The sequence below is a fragment of the Myiozetetes cayanensis genome, unplaced genomic scaffold, assembly GCF_022539395.1.
Source record: "Myiozetetes cayanensis isolate MyiCay16 unplaced genomic scaffold, myiCay2020 scf5-8, whole genome shotgun sequence".
NCBI lineage: Eukaryota > Metazoa > Chordata > Aves > Passeriformes > Tyrannidae > Myiozetetes > Myiozetetes cayanensis.
The window spans coordinates 36,517,213-36,536,986 of record NW_026087742.1 but is presented as its reverse complement, the minus strand read 5'-3'; positions in this window follow the sequence as shown (position 1 = coordinate 36,536,986).

The window sequence follows — 19,774 nt, the reverse complement described above, 5'->3', positions numbered from 1 at the left end:
TAGTTTCATATATCAGAAATATGTTTATAACTTCTATAGATGGTTTTTCAGCTCTAGGGGATCTTAAACAATGACGGATCATTGAGATTGCTTTCTGTAGTATTTTCTATTTACTATTAATCTGTTTATGATTCTGAAAGTCTTGTTCCAAAATCTGTTAAATTTATGGCAGACTTCCACAAGTCTTGGATCCATCCTTAAATAACTAATAACATTCACAGTGTATTTTCACTTTAAAGCATAAGGCTGGCATAGTATTTTTTGTTTCTTGTATGGGTGAAGCTGTTAAATGAGAATTGTGGTTTTTCTAAGCCAGCTCAGTTTTAATAGAAAAATTAAACTTGTGACTTATACAAGACTGGTATATTTACATTGCTTGGTACTGGTGAAAATTTGTCTTGATTTGCAATCTCTTAATTCTCAGTAAGACACTGAGATTTTACTGTGTTTATGTCAAGGTAGAGTTTGGTTCAATGTCCTAAAGTTTATTTACGTGTGTTCCTAAAGACCAGTTTCCACTCAGGAGTGGAAATCCACACATGAATTTTTTAGAAAACAGTGCTAATTTGCTAACAGCTTAAATATTGCATTTTGAATACCTTTTAAACTCTAACGCACAACCATAGAACATCAATGATTTTCATAATGTATAGAGACCAGAAAAATCTCTAATCTACAGAGCATTGTCTTCTGTTGCAGGGTATTTGCCACAGAGATAATAACAACAACTTCCAAAATGTTTATTTTTACAATACAGAATGCAAAAGTATGTTTGAAATCAGTGGAATGAGATGTCTATAGGCCATTTTGAAAATCCTTTAAATTACTCTAGCTGCAAATTTGCACATCCAAAACCCCTCAAAATCTTGCAGCATGGCATCAAACAAATGTGAAAACTCTAGTGAGCTGTGAGATGTCTACTGAGATGTATCACAACATCTGTTAGTGTACGGTGTCTAGTTCACAGCTTGCTGAAAAAGCAAATTCTGCATCTTAAAAAATAGTTTTGAGAACTGGGATGAGAAATTAATACTCCAGAAATTTTAATGCAGAAAAAATTCCTCAATATCTTGCTGCAGATACACTCCAGGGATCTCAAGGGCTTTTGTTTAACAATATCCTGCTTGGTGGCCTATAAAAGAGTCTGAGAGCTTTGAAGTTGGAGCTCTAATGAGCTTTCTTGTTTGGGACAGGATGAAGCTCTTAAAAACACAAATGTAGAGATAACTAATCAAATGCATGCTCTTTCATTATTCAGCCAATAATTTTCTGAAGAAATAGTGAATTTAGCTGCCTCGTTTAATTCTCTGGAGTCACAGAGCTCAAAAGCTGAGGAATCTGAGGTTTTTCTGCATCTCTTGATGACTACTGAGGAAACAAGTAAGTTGACATGGAATCAGTCAAGTAACTATCAAAAAAGTAATGTGAATGAAAGACTTTAGTATAGTAATTTATTACAGAAAATTTCTGACCAGCTCAGGTGTCATTTACAGATTCTTGGTATGAATGAAAAACACAATAAGAAGTCTGCCTGTAGTGATGTACAAAATTATACGGCACTATAAATTCAGTTGCTCCAGTTTGGTCATGAAAGAGAAGAAAGACTATACAGAAATTAATTTCTAATCCATCTCACCTTACTGTCTAAGGAATTATACTTATGTGATAATGAAGAAAGCTGTGTTCTGCTGCTCTCTAAGCATAAAGCCATTATGAAAGCAGAAATCATAGAATAGAAAAAACCAAAACTCTCCCAAGTAAATATCTTCAAGGTGTTTGGTAGCATTTCAAGCTACTTGAATTATTTTCATGATGTTCAAACAGTCTGTAACTGAAATTATGTTTAAAGAAATGTTTAAACACTTTGAAAAAATCCAGGCATAAGCAGGACTCTCTTGATAATATATGATTGTTCAATTGTAAATGAAAGCTAGGGCAAAGAGCTTGTGAAAAAAAAAAATTAGGGCAAAGAGATGAATTAGTAATTGAATCTGAACAAGCCATGATAATTTGTAACCTTAATATATTCCTATACTTAATGTTTAGAAAAGTCTTGGGGTTCGTCTTCTTTCATGTGGTGAAATTTTGGCATATAATGCAAAAAACAAAATCTTCTGCACTTACTGAAGAGATACTTATCTTTGACATGTATTTTTAAACATGAGTGAAACTGTCCTTCATTGTCCATGGGGCCACAAGAGACACACGTTTATATTGCATTGGTGAGGTTAAGTGAAATTAATCTAATTTTCAAGAAAGAGTAGCTTAAAAACAAGATTGCAGTTGGTTTTTATTCACCAAGTTATGAATATTTTTCATTACTAGTTTTTGAATAAGTAGAGCGTTTGTTTTCTCTAAAGCGTACATAACAAATACACACTCAAATCCTTCAAAATCATCTTTAAATTGAATTGCAAACAACAAACAATTGGAGAGGTTCTTTTCTTGTTTGTACTCCAAAGCTGTGTACTGATCCTCACTTCTCCAGCGTGGACAAATTTTTAAAATGAACCTTGTCATCTATGACAAGTTAAACCAGCAGATGTTTAGTGCACTTCCTGTTATCAAAGAAACATGCTGATGTTGGTGAGTAACAAGTTTCTAGGTGTGTTTCTCAAAAGAACTGTCCTTCAGAGAGCTTTGATATTATCAGGAAATAATGTCTGAAGTTTATGACACTGCTACACTTCCATCTGTCCCCAAACAGATGGTGGCATGTGCACCTATCCATGTGCCGCTTCATAACGTGCTGAGGTTTAGAACCATAAATCATTCTGTTGCTGCAGTAGTGACAGGTGCAGGATAACAGCTGCAGTCTCCAATATATTAAGAGAATGCCATGATTTATTTGAATTAAGGTGGTCTGGGGTTAGCAATCTGCTTGAAACTAGATAACCATATGGTGCATGGCTGCTAGATGAGAATATTTGCTGGTAATAATGTACTGTATTAAAATGCAAACTCCAATATTTAGCCTTGGGAAGTGTCTCTTGACACCTGTGTCAGCTCCTTGAGATGCCTGAAGACTACATTATGTGAGCTGAAGTGCAGAATGCCACTAATCTTGTGACAGCAAGATTGGCAACTGGGTATAGGTTTCCAATAGAGTGAAATGTTTAAACATGCAGATTTTCTCAATGGCCTGTAAGTTTGGCATGTACCTAAAAACCTGATTGAAGAAGGGTTTACAGGAAGAAGTTTTCTGATGAAGCATTAATTGTTTTACTTTTCACTTTTTTGTAAAAATGATCATGCTGAACATGGGCAAAGGCAGGATAGCTCTGTAATTAAGAATATAGAAGTAAAAATTACAGAACTGAGGTGCACAAAAGAACATCAGTGAGATGAGTTCAGGTCAGGGACAGACTGTCATCTCCATTACAGATTTCTCTGTAAAGAGACCTGAGAATACACAAAGGTGTATTCTAATAACAGTGGTCTAGTAACAGTGGTTCCACACAGGTCTCAAGTCAGGAAAAGCATAAAAATGCAGTGATGTTATTTAGAGATGGTTAAAAGTGTTCTTTATGTAACTACAGGCCCGTTATTCTGATCCCAAAGGTATGAGAAGTTTAAGAACTCCCACTGTCAGGGAACAACCAGGGCTGGCAGTTGAGAATGAGCTGGCAGGGGTGGGTGGAGGCCTCAGGCAAGGCTGATCAGGGCAATTTAGTACTATGAGTGCCCTCAGGGCTCTGACATATATTTTGATGGGAAAAGAAACCAAAAACAATGAAAAAATTGAGAATGAGAAAAATTGCAGCTTGGGTTTACTGAGTGTGAATTGCATTTGAATAGCCTGACATCCTTCTTTGCTAACTCATTTTCTAGACAAAAGAAATGCCATCGATGTCATCTGTCTGGCCTACCAGCCATATGGGAAATTGGAGAAGATGCAAATTAGCGGAAGAAATTTCAGGTGAATAAGAAATTAGATAGAGGAGAGACAGCAATAGGTGCCTTTGAAAGGGGAATGTACTGTGCGGAGGAAAGTCAGGAGTGGAGTTCCTTAAGGAGTAGTCCAGTGACTGATGCCTTAACTATTTTCACATCATTTTAGGATTGAATGTGGAAACATACTGACAAAACTTGCTTATGACATTGTGTTATGGGAAATTATTAGCGCAGAAGAAGTTCAGGCTATCACACAATAAATAAATAGATGATCTTCGGATTCAAAGTACTGGAAAATCTTGAAAAAATGAGAAGGGGGATTTCAGGAGACTGCTTTTTCACAAAAAGATTATGAGCAACTAAAGACATCCAACTACAGCACTGTACAAATAATGCCAGGGTATTGAAGTTACAGTAGGTTTAGTAGATAAACGGATACTAGATAAAGATGACATTGTAGTATCCTAACAGTTGGAACTAGATTTCTACTTTCTATATCAGTAAAACAGGTGAAATAGGTCACACTTCTAATTAATAATTAGCTGGGAATCATGGATTTTTTATTTGCAGTGACTGTATAAAAGAACAATAGAAAAACCTGACCAGGCATCTCTCCATATGTTTTCCAGCAGCTCCCTTCTCCTTTGTCACCAAGTTCCTAGATTAGTGAAATGAAGCATTCTGATCTCAGAATGGTCTAATTTGAGGATCTATTTGTTCAAAAAGATTTTAATTGTCAACAAGCTCTATCTAACAAAGAATACCCATAGTTATCTAAATCCCTTCTCATCTCTAGAGTCAAAGCACTTTGCACGCAATTATAAGAACCTTGTATCAATGCTCTCTTTGCCACATATAAAGAAACTAAGGCACAAAGGTGGCATCTCTTGCCAAGAACCACGGACAAGGGAGTCATGCATGGGAACAGACTCCAGCAGTCTTGACTCTCAGTATGCTTACTGCCTTGTTTACTGATGTATGCTGCCTCCCACAAATGAGTAACAAAACAGTTTGCAGAGGTGATCTGTAGCATTCCTGACTTGGTAACTAGCCAGAAGGAATTCTTCCAGGCTATCAGATGAAAACAAGAGAGGCAGAGAGGACAGTGTTTTGAAAGAAGAAATGTGTGGCTGAGAGACAAAGGTCCAGAATTTTGTGGATGAGAGTTTTTTATGCAAAAAGAACAGACAAGAAGCATCAAGATCTTTTAGGCTCGCTGGGTATTAATTAATATGAAATCGTTACAAACCTAAAACTGGAAACCCCAGGCACCCTAGGCAGCAACAATAAATTACTGAAGTGACAGATTACCCAGCTGTTTTATCCAATGACATCCACATGGATATTTTACAGAGAATATGTCTGGATATGACTGATGATATAAAAAACTGAGGAACATCAGCTCTGGTGGGAATGGCCATTTTCAAGGAAAGATCAACAAAATCCATGAATTTAAGAAAGTGAAAAGCAAAAAGGAAATGGGAAAGGGAAAAAAAAAGAAAGGAGAAATGGAATACAAGAAAAAGGAAATGGAAATAGAAAAGGGAATTTTTCATGGCAGCTAGCTGAGAGGTGGTGGACAGTCTCAGAGAGCCTTCCTCTGCTACAGTCTCTTTGGTGTTCTCTCAGAGATATTCTTGCTAGAGTAACTATATGGTTCCACCCCTATTTGCTGCATCTCTTTATTACTCACCCTTTTTCCTTTGGTAATCATACTGCTCAGAGCGTAGTTTGGTTGCGTACATGTTGCCCAATGCTAATAGTCTCCTCAGCTTTTTGCAAATGGATCACTGGGCAATGCTGGTTGGCTGCCTGAAACACTATTTCCTGCTATTGGCAGCTGCCAGACTCCTCATATTCCCTACCTTAATGTTATATACCAAAAGCCACAAAACAAATGGTGAAGAGGGAGACAAAGCCAAAAAGGGTGGTTAACACAGTGGTAGCAAATGCTTCTCATGAGAAATCCAATGGAACGGCCATGGCTGTGGTCCAGACCCAGGAGTGCAAAGCTGGCAGGATGACAGCATTTTGGATAGAGAGGCACAAAGCTCTGCCCCAGCACCCTTGAGGTATAAAGGTGCACAGCTGCACCGAAAAGTAACTGTCAGACTGCAGTGTTGCGAGGGAAAAGCAGCAGAGGTGCAAATGGCAAACTCATGGCACTGCACAAGTTGCAGACTCCTCTGATCAGGCTGCAGCCCGGAGCAATAAACCACCCTGACCCTCCAGGCAGGCAGCTGATCACTGCAGTCAGAGAGAGGCACAGGGTGCTTTCCCCAATACCAAAGCTTGAGCACCAAGAACACCCCCTCTCTGCCTGTCACCCTTCCTATCTGTCTTGTCTTTCGGAAAACCATTTCTTCTCCTACATGCTCCTAAAGAGGCACTTTTATTTTCCTCCCTACCTCGTGGAAAATCTTTTCTCAAACCTTTATGGCTAAGGAATTGCTTCACTCAAAGATGCCCTTGCTTTCTTCTGTGTCTTGGGATGGGAGTAAACCATGGCTCACATTCTGCAGTCACTGTCCTGACAGAGCTGCGAGAGCTATAGGATTTATGTGAAATCCCTAGTTTGGAATGAAGGATTTGGTAAAAATGAAAGAACCAGGGTCTAGTCATATTCTCACTTATTATCATGTGCTGGTAGCGGCATAGCTGCAGTTCTGCACATGGATTCAAAGTTCACAGCTTCCAAATAGGTCATCCAGAGGGCAGCAACAACTCACAGGGTCTCTGGTATATTATTACAAACTCTTTCAAGATGTGCAAGTAGGCAGATAGAGAAGAAGAACATTGTCCTTTTAATACTTGAGGAAACAAAGAAGATCATGGTGTGAATGATAAGCAGTTGGCTTTGCACAGGTGTCGTCTGGTATTCATAGATTCACAGAATTTCAGGCCACAAAGAAGTTTTAAATCATTTTTATTGACTCACTGCCTGTTAGAGGTTAATACATTTCACCCAGAGAAGTGAGCAATTTCTCTTTTCAGGCTACAGTGAATGCCATTGAAATACCTTTGACCACTATGGTTTCAGGTGCTGTTAAAGCTATTTTTCTTGCTTAAGTTTCTCAAAGATCCTTCTGTTTGTAATTCCTCCAGGAAACTAAAAACAGTGGTGAAATATGTTTGACCTTTTGATCCTTTGGCCAGCTGGGATTTTTTTCATCTCTCACAAATGTTCCATCATCTTTTGTTAGGACCGTTCTTTTAATACAAGTTTATCCCATTGCACTAACACAGTGTTCATTAAATTTCCGTTATTGTTTTTAATTAGACCACAGAAACGTGTTACTAGCTCTGACTTACACATGCTGTGGGATTCTACACAACATTTGAATCTCAGTGGCATCCCATTAACCATCATCATTTTGGATTGCCTTAGTTGTGGTCAGCTTCAGGGACAGAATATAAAAGTGATCATCTTCTGTCTTCAGTCAAGCTGAGTAATGAGGCACTCCTTTGCTGTCCATTCATTTTACAGTTACTGCTGACCCCAAATGGCTCTTTCATTGTTGCACAGCAATGCGCAAAGTGCCTGGCTTTGGAAAGAGTCCAGTTCCCCTGAAATAATTATGGGCAGCAGAGAATTAGCATTCACTGCCTTTTTTCTAAGTAATTTTCTTTTCTTTCAATGTCTCTGCTAATGACTGTTGTCATGTTGTGTTCCTGCATGATGTGAACCCAGATTTTTGTCTGTCTTGAAGCATTTTCATAATCATCACATTAATAAGACTGCTTAGTGTAATTGTAAGGACATTTCCTAGGATGCGACTTACTTTGTCTCCTAGGAGAGCACAAATTCCTGTATACACTTACGCTGACCTTTGTTACCACAAGACTTTTGGTATTAGTTACATAGGGCTGTGTACAGGAAAATGGATAAAACAAGTTAGGGCACTATGAGCCACAGGGGGGTAAAACAAAATGAGTAAAAATTGGTGGCATGATTGGGCTTAAAGCGTCACATTTAATGGGTCGCACTCTACCTTAGAGGCCATTAACAAGTGGGATGCTCTGTGGTTCTGTCCTGGGACCTGCCCCGTTCAGCATCTTTACCAACACTCTGGAGGAGGGGACAGAGTGTGCCCTCTTGACACATTTGCAGAGGCCACCAAACCAGGGGAAATGGCAAACACTGAAAAACATTTTTAAAGAGAAATATAGTGCAGGTGAACACAACTGACGTTCTTTTGAAACTCTAAAATACCCTCAGTGAGAGAGACTCAGGCAAAGGGAAAGTTATAATGGGAGGGGTAGGGGTGTGCATGTGTGTACAAGTGCATGCATGTGTGTGTGTGTCTATTTGTATATGTATGTATATATATGAGAAAAACTTAAATGGATTCATCAACCCTGTTGTACTTGGGAGCTACCTAGTGCACAAAGCTACAATGAAGCAACTAGTAATTTGAATTCCTGATGTGCTTACTGAGATTCTAATCTCTGAAGCATTTGATAGCACCTTAAAAAATTGATTCTTTCAAAACACTGCATCTTACTATATACAAAGGCCTACTGCAGAATTTAGATTAATTAAGGAGTGAATGCTGTATCACGTGGTGATCTGAGATGTCTCTGATGTGTGCTACCCAGTCAGAAATAAATGAATGTTGTTAAAATTGTAAGGCTAACATTAAAAAATGAATCACTGCAAAATCCTATGTCAGACTTCTTGTCTAGCTGCATTATTACGTAGTTTTTAATTATCACATGCATTATCCAATATTTTATCTACAGCATGTCTTTTATTGTCAGCTTTTCCCTTATTCAGTGAATGACCTCTCTTCTATATTGCTTTAAAACTCTAAAGCCTGCTCTGAAAAGAAAAATAATTTCCTTTTGTGATTTTCCATGTGTTTTTTTTTATTACCAGAACATCCAGGCATGTATTTACTGCTGAACAATTCTTTAGGTTGGAGAGAAGATAATCTCATTTTACAGAATGAGAATTGAGAAACAGAGGTGAAACAAGGGACCTTCCCCTAGGAAATAAAGGACCCAGGTGAGACTTTCTGAACACCCATGTAGCAGCCACTGCTGCATCAGTACAAACCTCCACTTCAGAATAAACCACCAGGATCAGTTTCCCAGTTGCAGCTCCAACACCTGATGTATTTTAGAACTCCTCTTTAGGCTGAAAGCAGATCCCAGCCTTATTGGGATTGTACTGGGGGATGTCAGGTCTAAGTCAGATGCCTGGCACTGCATGGGAGCACTAGGGTGGAGGTAAGAGTAGACTACTGCAGTGCAGGGCAGTGATGGGCTTCCCTCATCTTGAGCCCACCATTTCTCTTGGCTGGCACTTCCCTGGCACCTTCCCTACTACCAGTGGCCTCCTCTCTTTCTCCACACCTACAGGCCTCTAACTATTCCTCTAACAGTAGTGTTTTTCCATGGCACAAGTGCTTATGGCTCCATGTCATTCCCTACTGTTTTTCTCCACCTGATTTTTCTTCCTCATTTTCCTTCCCTTCATGCAGTAGCATGCACTAGTTGAAGAGCTGTGCCCAAATACTTACAACAGTGTGTTTTGTGTCTCATTGGGCACATTTCCAAGTGTTTGTAGCTGTAATTGGGGCCACAAATTGAAGTGAGCTCCCAGTGTGACACTTCAGGCCCTGATTAATATTTAATTAACATAGTCCTTAAGCAGTGAGTCATCACATAATGTTTCTTTTGCAACCTTACCCTGATTTTTGGTGTGTGATTCATGTAATCTTGTGTGAACTCTGTCACCCCCTTCACCATCATGGACAATAAACTCCCAATTACAGAATTACACCATTCCAGTAATGAAATCAGGAGCTGTTGACAGGCAAAATACTGTTCTGACGATATTGAATATTTGCATTTTTTATGCAGCTGGGAATCAGAATATACCAGCTGTATTTTTTTTTAACCTAACAAACTTTTAGCAAGTAATCCAAGAGTAAAGGCTTTGAGAACTAATTTCATCTGTAAACTCATTGTAACATCTTTTTCTTTGAGAAGACACTTCCTGTTCTTCTAAAAGTGGCAAAAACAATTACTCTTTTGAGTAACAATTAATGAAAAAGCTGATACAGGTGTTACAGAACCAGGGATTTCCTTTCTGTAGCCTGACTCCTCTTTTAGTGTTCCATGCACTGGCTCTTCAGCTTCACTGATAGTGATTTCCACTTGCTGCTTATGAATCATAGAGCCGACTTTCAAGTACTTTTTCAAGGCTTTGCATTCAAGTGAGATCAACAGCTGTCCCCACGATGCTTAAGAATGCAACCAAAGGACTAAGGCTTAAAAAAAAGGTTTAATCAGTTTAATTTTCTCTCTGCCCATTTTAGAAGAAAAGGCAGAGTAATGCTGCCAGCCCATTCTTTAAAGGATGCAATGAAATCAGTACTGAGTGGGAAGAGGTGGGTTTGAGGAGCAGCTTTCACCTCTTGCTGTGCTAAACGTTTATGCAAAATGAAGGGAACTATAAAGTACTGGTGTGTGATGGACTGAAAGCTGTTGAGTAAATGTCTGAATTAAATCACGTTGGTTTTTCCCCTCTCCTTAGGCAGAAGACCTTAGCACGTTGCCTTCTGCTTATTTATTGACACTGCTGTTTTCAATAGATTTGAATCGCCACATAAGACAAAAAGAAATAAAGTAGACTAGTTTGGCACAGAAAACAGTTTGATAGGTCAGACTATCATAAGCTTACCATTAGGGAAATAAAACAGATAAGATCTGGGTTGTTAAAGTCTCCCAGATGGGTAGCTGCTCACTTTTCAGTAGGAACTCTGAAGAGCATTGCAGACATCAAATGGGACATTTTTAATAGGGCTTGTACCATTGAAACTCAGCTGTGCTCAACAGGCAGAGCAGCCGAGCTTGGTTCTTTCATTAATTCTGTTCCTTTGCGTTATTTGCACTGACACGCTCCAGAACAGTAACTGGGTCAGATCAAGGGTCTGTCTGGCTCGGTATCCTTTCTCAGAAAATGTCCAGAGGTACATCCACAGGGAGCAGAGAAAGCACGCAACAATCACTTGCCAAAATGTTATTGTAGCCTTCAAGAGTTTGCAGCTTGGCGGCTTCTTGAGTCAGAGGTGATGTCTCTGTTTTTAGTCATTCTCTAAGGTTTCTTTTCCATAAATTTATCCCCCTAGTCTATGTGAACTTTTTTGTCTTCATAATACTCTGTACAAAAGAATTCTATGGTGAAAATAATTTTTTTTTAACCTGCCATCTGCTACTGCATTTGATATTTCTTAGCTTTTCTACTGGGAGAAGCAGATAACGACTGAAATCTCTTCACCCTTTCCATTTTACTTTCCTTTTTGCTGATACCACTATAAACTGTTTTTCCCAGGATCAAGAGTAAGATGAGGCAGATCTAGTGGGTAGATATGAACCAGTTTCTGTTCTGAGGATTGATATCTTTGCCAAAAATGGACGTCTCATGTAAGCAAACTGTGAGGTCATGTCTAATCTGATAAATATTTAAGAATGCAAAAGAGGAGGATAAATAGCGAAAATGTCAAAACATTTCATTTTGACATTTTCAGAATGAAATATTTTGTATTTGACATTACCTATCTGAAACCTACAAAGTTCTCTTCTAAATAAGAAAGTGGAAGGCAAGGCTTACAAAAAGACCAATGCAAGGCAAACAAAAAGGCAACCAAACTAAATCCTTCATTTAGGATTGGATAAATTTTCCACTTAAAACTGTCTCAGATTGTTTTGTACAACATTTGAATAGAAATGTTGTTATATTTCCATTCAGACTAAATTCCTGCTGTGATTTTTCAGTATGGCTGTCTCGGTGGAACAGAGACATCTGCTGTGTTCCCATCCCTCTGAATGGCCTCCCCCTTTCCCCAGTATTTTTGGTCCTTATTTTCTATTGCCATTCTTTTATTTGGTCACACACATTTATGTAATGGAAGGCAAATACAAACTGATTTAATATTACCAATGCAGAAAGATCTGGCAAGACTTGGTTTATTTAACCTTCCAAACCAAATGTTAGCAAGTAATATAGCTGCTCCATATAAATGCATCAGGACAGACATGTCAGGGAAAGGAGAAAATACTCACTGAGTGAAGATGATTTAAACTGAAAGACAAAATTGGCAAAAAATCCCAAACCACCTCATGTAATAAAATTTAGCTAAGAAATCTTTTAACCATCTGAGAAGCAAATTTATAGAGACTAAAGGGAATAGAAGAGTATATTTAGGATGGAACATGATCAGTTTGCAAAAGACTAACATGATACAGTAGTGTAGGATAAAATCCAGACATTTTTGAATGTTTTGTGTCTTATTCAAACTTTATGGAAGTATACAGAAGTTATCTCATTTGCTACAAATCCAGCATTAAATATGTCAAAGGATCACAGCACTACTGCCACCCACCATATCAATATTGGCATGGATGAATATTTTGCTAAAATATATCTGCATGATGAACTGAATCCTTGATGATTGAATCCTGCATAAACATGAACCAAAAAAGCTGAGACATAGGCTCATTCCTAAAGAGATTGAGGTTTGCCTTATAAATTGTCTATGCTAAGATGAAAACATACTACCTCGCAGTGGGCAACATTAATCCTGAACTTCTGGAATTTTAGTTTGATGTGTGGATGTGGTTTCTATGAATTGGCTCAGTAAGGTGTATTTGACTCCCAGGTGAAACCTGCTGTCAAAGATGGGCTGTCCTCTGGAATTATCATTGTGAGAGATAACAGCTGAACAGTGATGTAACATTTCAGCGTGCTTGGACGGTCACTGTGGCAGGTGGTGTGATTTGTGCTGGAGAGTTGGTCACCCTTGTGCCTGGTACCAAAAGGGAAATGGTGTTGCTCCCATGTGAGGAGTTAAATGCCTGCTGTTTGCTGCTCTCCTTGCTCTCATCACTCGTTGAATGATGTCTAGAAAAGATTTCTACACCATTTCCTGTTTTTAAAAATATATCCCATCCTCAGTAGTGTCTATATGCAATGCATACTAGCCCAAAAACTCTACAAGGCAGAAATTATTGTGCTATTTTCTTTCTTAGCATATTTTCTTACTCACATCTGTGGCTTGAAGGTAACTCTAAATGTTGTAGCATGCAGAAATCAGCCAGGTAAGCCTCCATGTGCTATAAATGGTACAAACAGAGAAGTCGCTCTCTGCACCAAAAAGATGATGTATGAGACATATGTGTGCCCAGAGGGAGAGGAAGCAAAGAGGAGCACATCCTTGTGCTGGTCTGAATGCTTGTGCATCATTTGCTGCAAAGCAGTTCAGCTTCAGCACAAATGACGGGAAGGCATCACTCGGACCAGCCTATACTTGTGCTCTTTGCTCAGGTTGGTGGGCATACCTCTGAGATGTGCCCATCACCATAGGATGGTCTGGTCACCCTTGGGCTGTGGCTGACTCTGGTCCCTGTCCCTTTATCTTTTGTGCTTTTCTGGCTTTGTGCTATGAGACATGAGAAGCTGTGGATGCGCCGTCCCTGGAAGTGTTCAAGGCCAGGTTGGATGGGGCTGTGAGCAACGTTGTCTAGTGGAAAGTGTCCCTGTTCACGGCAGCAGAGTTGGGACAAGATGGTCTTTAAGGTCCCTTCCAGCCATTCTGTGATTCTGTGATTCCATGATCACTGTGTCAGGATGGGCACTGCCCTTGCTGTCACCGTCACCCTCAGGCCCCATCTCTCCTGCCCTTGCCACGCTGCTGCCTGACACTCTCAATCTATACATGGGTTTAGGTATATGTATGTGTATTAAAAATTACTCTGCTGACTTGAGCACTTCGATGAGGGTGAGTGATGTTCCTTTCTCACAAAGAACAGACCTGAATAACTACTCGCTGGTTGCCCTATGGCACAGTCCTCAGTACAACATTTTGGAGGAGCCAGCTTTGCCATCTGCAACTAAGGGCAGCTGCTGGCCACACTCTGCCGTGGGCTATCCATGGCCGTGGGCTCAGGACGACACCCGAGGTCATTAATACACAAGCACCCCCGGATTTATGAGGTGAGGTCCTTAGTGTTTGTGCTGGTTTCCACTTGATGGCAGCAGAGCCCACAGCAACGGGTGCGGGCAGGTCTGTGAGCAATCTCTGGTTGTTACTGATGGGGAATGGCAGGCGATGAGTCCTAACGGCTAAAAGGTGGCTCTTGAAAAGAATATTAAGTATATTTGGATAATACGGATTTGGATAATTTGGATATACGGATAATAATATGGATTGCAAATGCAATGATGGTGAGACCAGCTCTGACAAGAACTGGAATGCTCCTGCCTATTTCCAAAACCAAGAGGCATAAATACAGGCTCTTTTGCAAGAGACGAAATCTCCACCACTGTAACTATGTATGAGACCAGGTTTCCTCAAATTTTCTTAAAAAATTCAGTAGCTTGGGAGAATATTTCATATTTCAGGTTAGTTTTGTCTACTTTCAGTACACATGGTTTGTTCTGAATTTCAGTGTGCTGTGCAAATAGAAAGCAGCCATAAGTTTATAATTTCTGAGGCTGAGCCAGTTTTCAGCATCCACTTTACAATTGTTTTCAGGGAGGTGTCCACAGAAGAAGCAAAATGGGAAGAATTTCAGAGAATAGAGAAATGCAGCAAGGACGTAGATTTACAGAAAGAATATTTTCTGCAAGGTAATCTGCTACTTTGTAGGCAAGTCAGGCTTTTAATTAGGTCTGTATTTGCGAGTGTTTCCTAAGAGCCTAATCAGCTTTGGGAGAAAATATTATTTGGGGCAAACTAAAGAAACTGAAACTTTTCTTAGCTCTATCTTCCACATTTCACCTGGCAGCTGCATAATTTACTGTGGTGTTCTTTTAAACTCTTTTGGCATACTGCAAGGTCTGAAATGGAGGCTGCTCTTCTTGTTCTTGTCTTTGCTCCAAGGTTACATTAACAGAAATAGCACATATATTTTTCAAATCACATCAGACACTAGTATAAAAGTGATCATCTTCTTGGAAATGTTTGCCATTGCTATTCAATGGCTCTCCATTTTCCTGCCAGGATAAGTAATATATTTTAAAATGATTAATTTCTCATTGTAAAGTTATATACTCTGTAAAATGAAGGAAAGAGCCAAAATGTCAACTGCTTTGGACATTTCTGTTTTGTTAATTCTGGTGGAATTGCAGGTGCCATGTTATTTCTTCTGCTTGAAAAGCAGGGCAAAAAAACTTAGTGGAGGAAATCAGAAGTTCCCAGGAAGTTCGTGTACAGCTTTCCCTGACAAGTCAATTTCTGACAATGTTTGCTCTTTTTGAAATAATATGCCACCTCACCATCTTCTGTCCCTTAAAAAGCACATAAACCCTAAAAAAATGATAAAAACCACTTTCTTAAAACAATTAAAGAGGTAATACAGATGGGCATATAATCCCTTGTCTTTTCTTACCTCTATTTGTCTTTCAAATGGAATTCTGGTGTTTCACATACTGCAAGGGTCATTGAAGGAGTTAGCAGAAATGGTAGTGATATTCAAGACTGTGAGTTACTTATTTTCCAGATCTTCATCTGTTTTTCGTGAGAAAGGCTCAGGGTAATGAAGTAAGACCCTACAGAGTGGTCATCTCACTCCAGCTTCCTCACCTTTTTTATTTTTTTTACCTGCTTCAAGCTCCCTACAGGACTAATTTTACAGATACTTTGAGAGCTTATGGGATGTGTTGGTGGGATGGTGAACTGCCAGAGGCACTGGACAGAGGCACAGAGAATGATGCTCACTTTCTTCCTCTGAACCTTTTAAAAATTCCTGCTTCCAAAGGTATTTCACTAGTTTTGTTTTGTTGTGTTTGTTTGTTTGGGGTTTTTTTTGTTTGTTTTTAATTTGCTAATGCACATATTTTTGGTTTAGTAACTCCTGCTTGCTACAGGTATCTGTTGCACTAGTCAGTGTTAACTCTGAATTACTTATTCATTACTTTGAAACAGGGTTATGAATAGTGGAATGTGTGCAAGAAAATCTGTCCATCATCTACACTGACACACACTGTTTTATGACCTAAAATTACTCTATGACTGCAGTGCATGACATATTTTTAAAATTGTATGAATAACAATTTATTTTTGTCTTTGGGGAATTCAGGAAATATGTTACAAGCCTCTGACATAAGTATCACAGACAGTAATGTCAAAATTTTAAACTTGCTAGGTCTTTATATTCTGTTCATGGAAGGTTTATTAAAGAGTTAAAACATTATTAATAATTACAAATATATTACAGTTGTAAATCAAGCAGAAGTACATCAGAAGCATTTATAACCTGTGGTCAAGGATAAGCATTCACCTACTGGAGTCACAAGAAAACCCCTATATTGGTTGAAATAACCATTTATTAGAACATTTATTACACAGGCAGTAATATATACAGCCCTCCCTTTCAGGCAACTTTGATTGAGATTTATTTTTTAAAGTCCAAACTTTCTTGGTGACAGTTTCTTTGAAACTTCTTTGCTGCCTGCTGAACGACTCTGGGAGAGCAAAACCTGCCAAGCCAATTTTACGAGCGACAACCAAAGGCAAGGGCTCTTGACAGGAACCTGTTAATGAATCCACGTGAGATGGATGTGGGTTCCTCCACTGGAGAGAGAAGAGTCTCACAGAGTCTCACAGAGATCCCTTCTAATGATAAGTCATCTTTTGGAGATAGATTTTTCCACCTTGTTTTCAGAAGCAAATAATGCCAAGTGCCACAACTGGGACATTTTCACCTGGAAAATGAATTTCAGATACAAAGGGAAGCTTATTTTGAGACGTGTGATGGGGACTTGGCCACCTGCATTTTGCTTTCTCTCTAACTCTAGTTTGGCAGGAGATGTCTGATGTATTCCCCAGTGAATGACACAGCCTTGCCCACAGAGAAGCATAAAGCTGAGTAGGAGTGGGGAATTTGGGACAACTTTGGCACAACAGTGCTTTGGCATACTTTCTCAGCATCTTCTTTTGTCTCCTTGTGCCACATGCAGAAACTAAGACTCTCCAAGGTACCTGTTGGTGAGTAAGCAGAGCTGTTCTTACAACTCAGTGCTATCACTTCAACAAGCCATGATATACCCTGATGTTTACTGCTACACACACTACCTAACATCTCTATAAAGTAGCAGACAAATTTGTAATTTAGTGCTTGTTGTGATTTATTCACTTAATTAGAAAGAGTTTAAAGAAACTGCTCACAGGGAGTTAGAAGTACAAAACCGTGAATGAAAAGATGAAATCCTAAACTATCGGTCAGATGTGGGCTGTGAGCTTTGCTGCTAGAACAGCTCTTGAATAAAATGCCAATAGACTTTCTACTTCTTTGGTTGCTCAGTGTGACCTGGTAAAGACAGCAATAGAAACACCACTGCTAATGCATAACAAAATCCAGACTCTGGATCTCTGGTATCTCAGGGGGCAACTGCTGCAATAGAACAAGGCAAATTGAGGGTTATTCCAACTAATGGCAACTGCTAGTTCTTAAAAAAAGCTAGGGCTTTTATGGGCTGTTTTCTCAGAGATGGGCAGGATCTAGGCCCTGCTGTCTTACAAAATGACATATTTCAAACCTTTCAAAACATTACACATGACAGTTAGCCATTCAGATCCACCCAGAAAGGCAAGCCCTATATTTGTAGGTTTTTCTCTGACAAATATGTAATTTTCTTGTCAGACTAGAATCTTCTTCATACACGTGCATGCACACACACACACATAGAAATCTTCTGCTGTAGACTTTTTTTTTTTAGAAAGAATTACTTTTATTTTTTCTTTAGGAATAGCCTAAATAGCCTAAAAACTTACTTTATCCCTTTCTTCTGTGTGGGGGGTATTAATTATCTAGTAATTCCAGTTTACAGGGGTTAAAGGTTTTGAAGTTGCTTTATAGTGGCAGAGATATGGGAAACACCTAAGTTACAGGTAGAAAGTTTTGGACACTACATTTCTTTTTCCAGCTATTATAGGACTTTTATGCCCAACACTTTGAATCATTTCTGGGTAGATTAATGAAGGTCCAATTAAACAAAAATTGTGCTCATTCATGTGCTCATGCAAAGTCCTGAGTAGAGTAACAGGAGGAATAGAAATTACAGAAATTATAGTCAGAAATTATGGTCAGACAAAAAAAAAAAAAACAAACAACCCACCACAAAGAATCTCTGTATCAGCCTAATTTCTTATGGAAATTAATTTCTCAGCTGGATTCCTTCAACTGAGGGTGGGTTATCTCTCCTCATTACACGTCTATTGATCTTTAAAACTGAACAAACAAACTCTTGTTCTTTCAACTTTTAGAAACAAAATACATTAGAGGTTTTTGTAGTTTTGATAATACATTCTTTCTTCTCTTTTCCTCTTCTGGCATTAAATGTAATAGAATGAACAATACTAACAGTTTTCAGTTTTATTTTTTGCACTTGTTAAATTGAAAAATAACAAAGCAGCTTGGCAAGAGGGAAATGAAACTCTTCTGAGTACAGAGAAGATAGAGGAAACAAAAAGAAAAAAAGCAGAAAAATGATTAAAACTTCCTGTGAAGTTTTATTCCATTGAATCTTTCAGCCAACAAGCCAAAAATCTTCTCTTTTGTCAGCTTCCCATGGAGAAGTCCGCCAGATGTAAAAGCTGGAAATCCCAGTGTGCATCTCACAGTCTCCTTTCTACCTGCTCCAAGTTCTATACTTTTTTTTTAATGCAGGAGTGATGTAAGTTGTCTCCAGTCAATGTGCAACAAACGTGGCTGAGAAGAAATCTTTGTCCTACTTTTAGTTAGAGAACCTCTTGTTGTCTCTGCTACTCTCAAGGCAGGAATATCCATCTGACCTTCAGCTGCACTTATGGAGAGCAAGAGAGCCACAGGGTAAGATCATTTATTATTAGAATAATAGACCTACACGTGTCTAAAGATGCTCTGATAAAATTATTCTCATGTAATTCCAATCATCTATATTTTTAGCTAATTATTAGCTTTTAAGTCTTAATTGGTGCCGGATGTGTCCATCACGTTACCTGTTATATCATCTGGATGACACTTAAAAAGTAATATAATGGGACATAAAAGTTTAAAATTAAAGACTACTTAATGGTACTTAATGTATAGATCTAAAAATAAAAAATCACAAGGAAAAATTAATACCAGCTGGGCTAGCTCATAAAAGACCTGTACCATCAACCATGGATATGTCTAAAAAAATTGCTGTACTTTTACAAATGGATGAAAGCAGCAGCTGGTGTAAATCAGTACAGGTCCAATTATTTCAGTAGTGTTGGCACAGAGTCTTACCCTTTAAACAAGGTGGCAAGGTGCTACTAGAAATGTTTTACTTAAATTAAGTAAATCTATTTCTGGGCTTACAGACTGGTAAGGATGTTGTTCTCCAAGCAACTAAAACAATTCTCTTTGCTCTAAAAAGCTTCATGCTCTAAACAAGGAATAAGTTTAAAAATAAAAGTAGTTAAACTGTACCAACCCCCAAAACTGAAGATGCAGCCTTCAATATAGCAGTTTTATCATCCTTCATGATCCAATTGTTGTAAATTTTGTTCCTGCAGATGGTGTACAAGTTTTGGTAGTAACTTCAGAGTACACCTGAAATGTGTCCTCAGGCTGTGAAGGGGGCTGCAGTTCAGAGACCTGTAGCTCATTACCATGCAGGCTGTATGTTGAGGTCACATTTACATGATTAAATGAGTGTGGTCCTTGACCTCATGGGCTAAGTCCACATAGCTGAAGGCAAGTTGCCCATCTGCTTCCACGCTGTCTTACACTTGGACATGGGTCTTCTCTGTATGATGGTTGGGGCCCCTGTAGCCCTGCAATGAGGTTACTCTCCTGCATAGTCATATTTGGGATGTCTGTAATGGTGTAAGAGCTGATTCTAAGCCTACTGGTGTGGTGT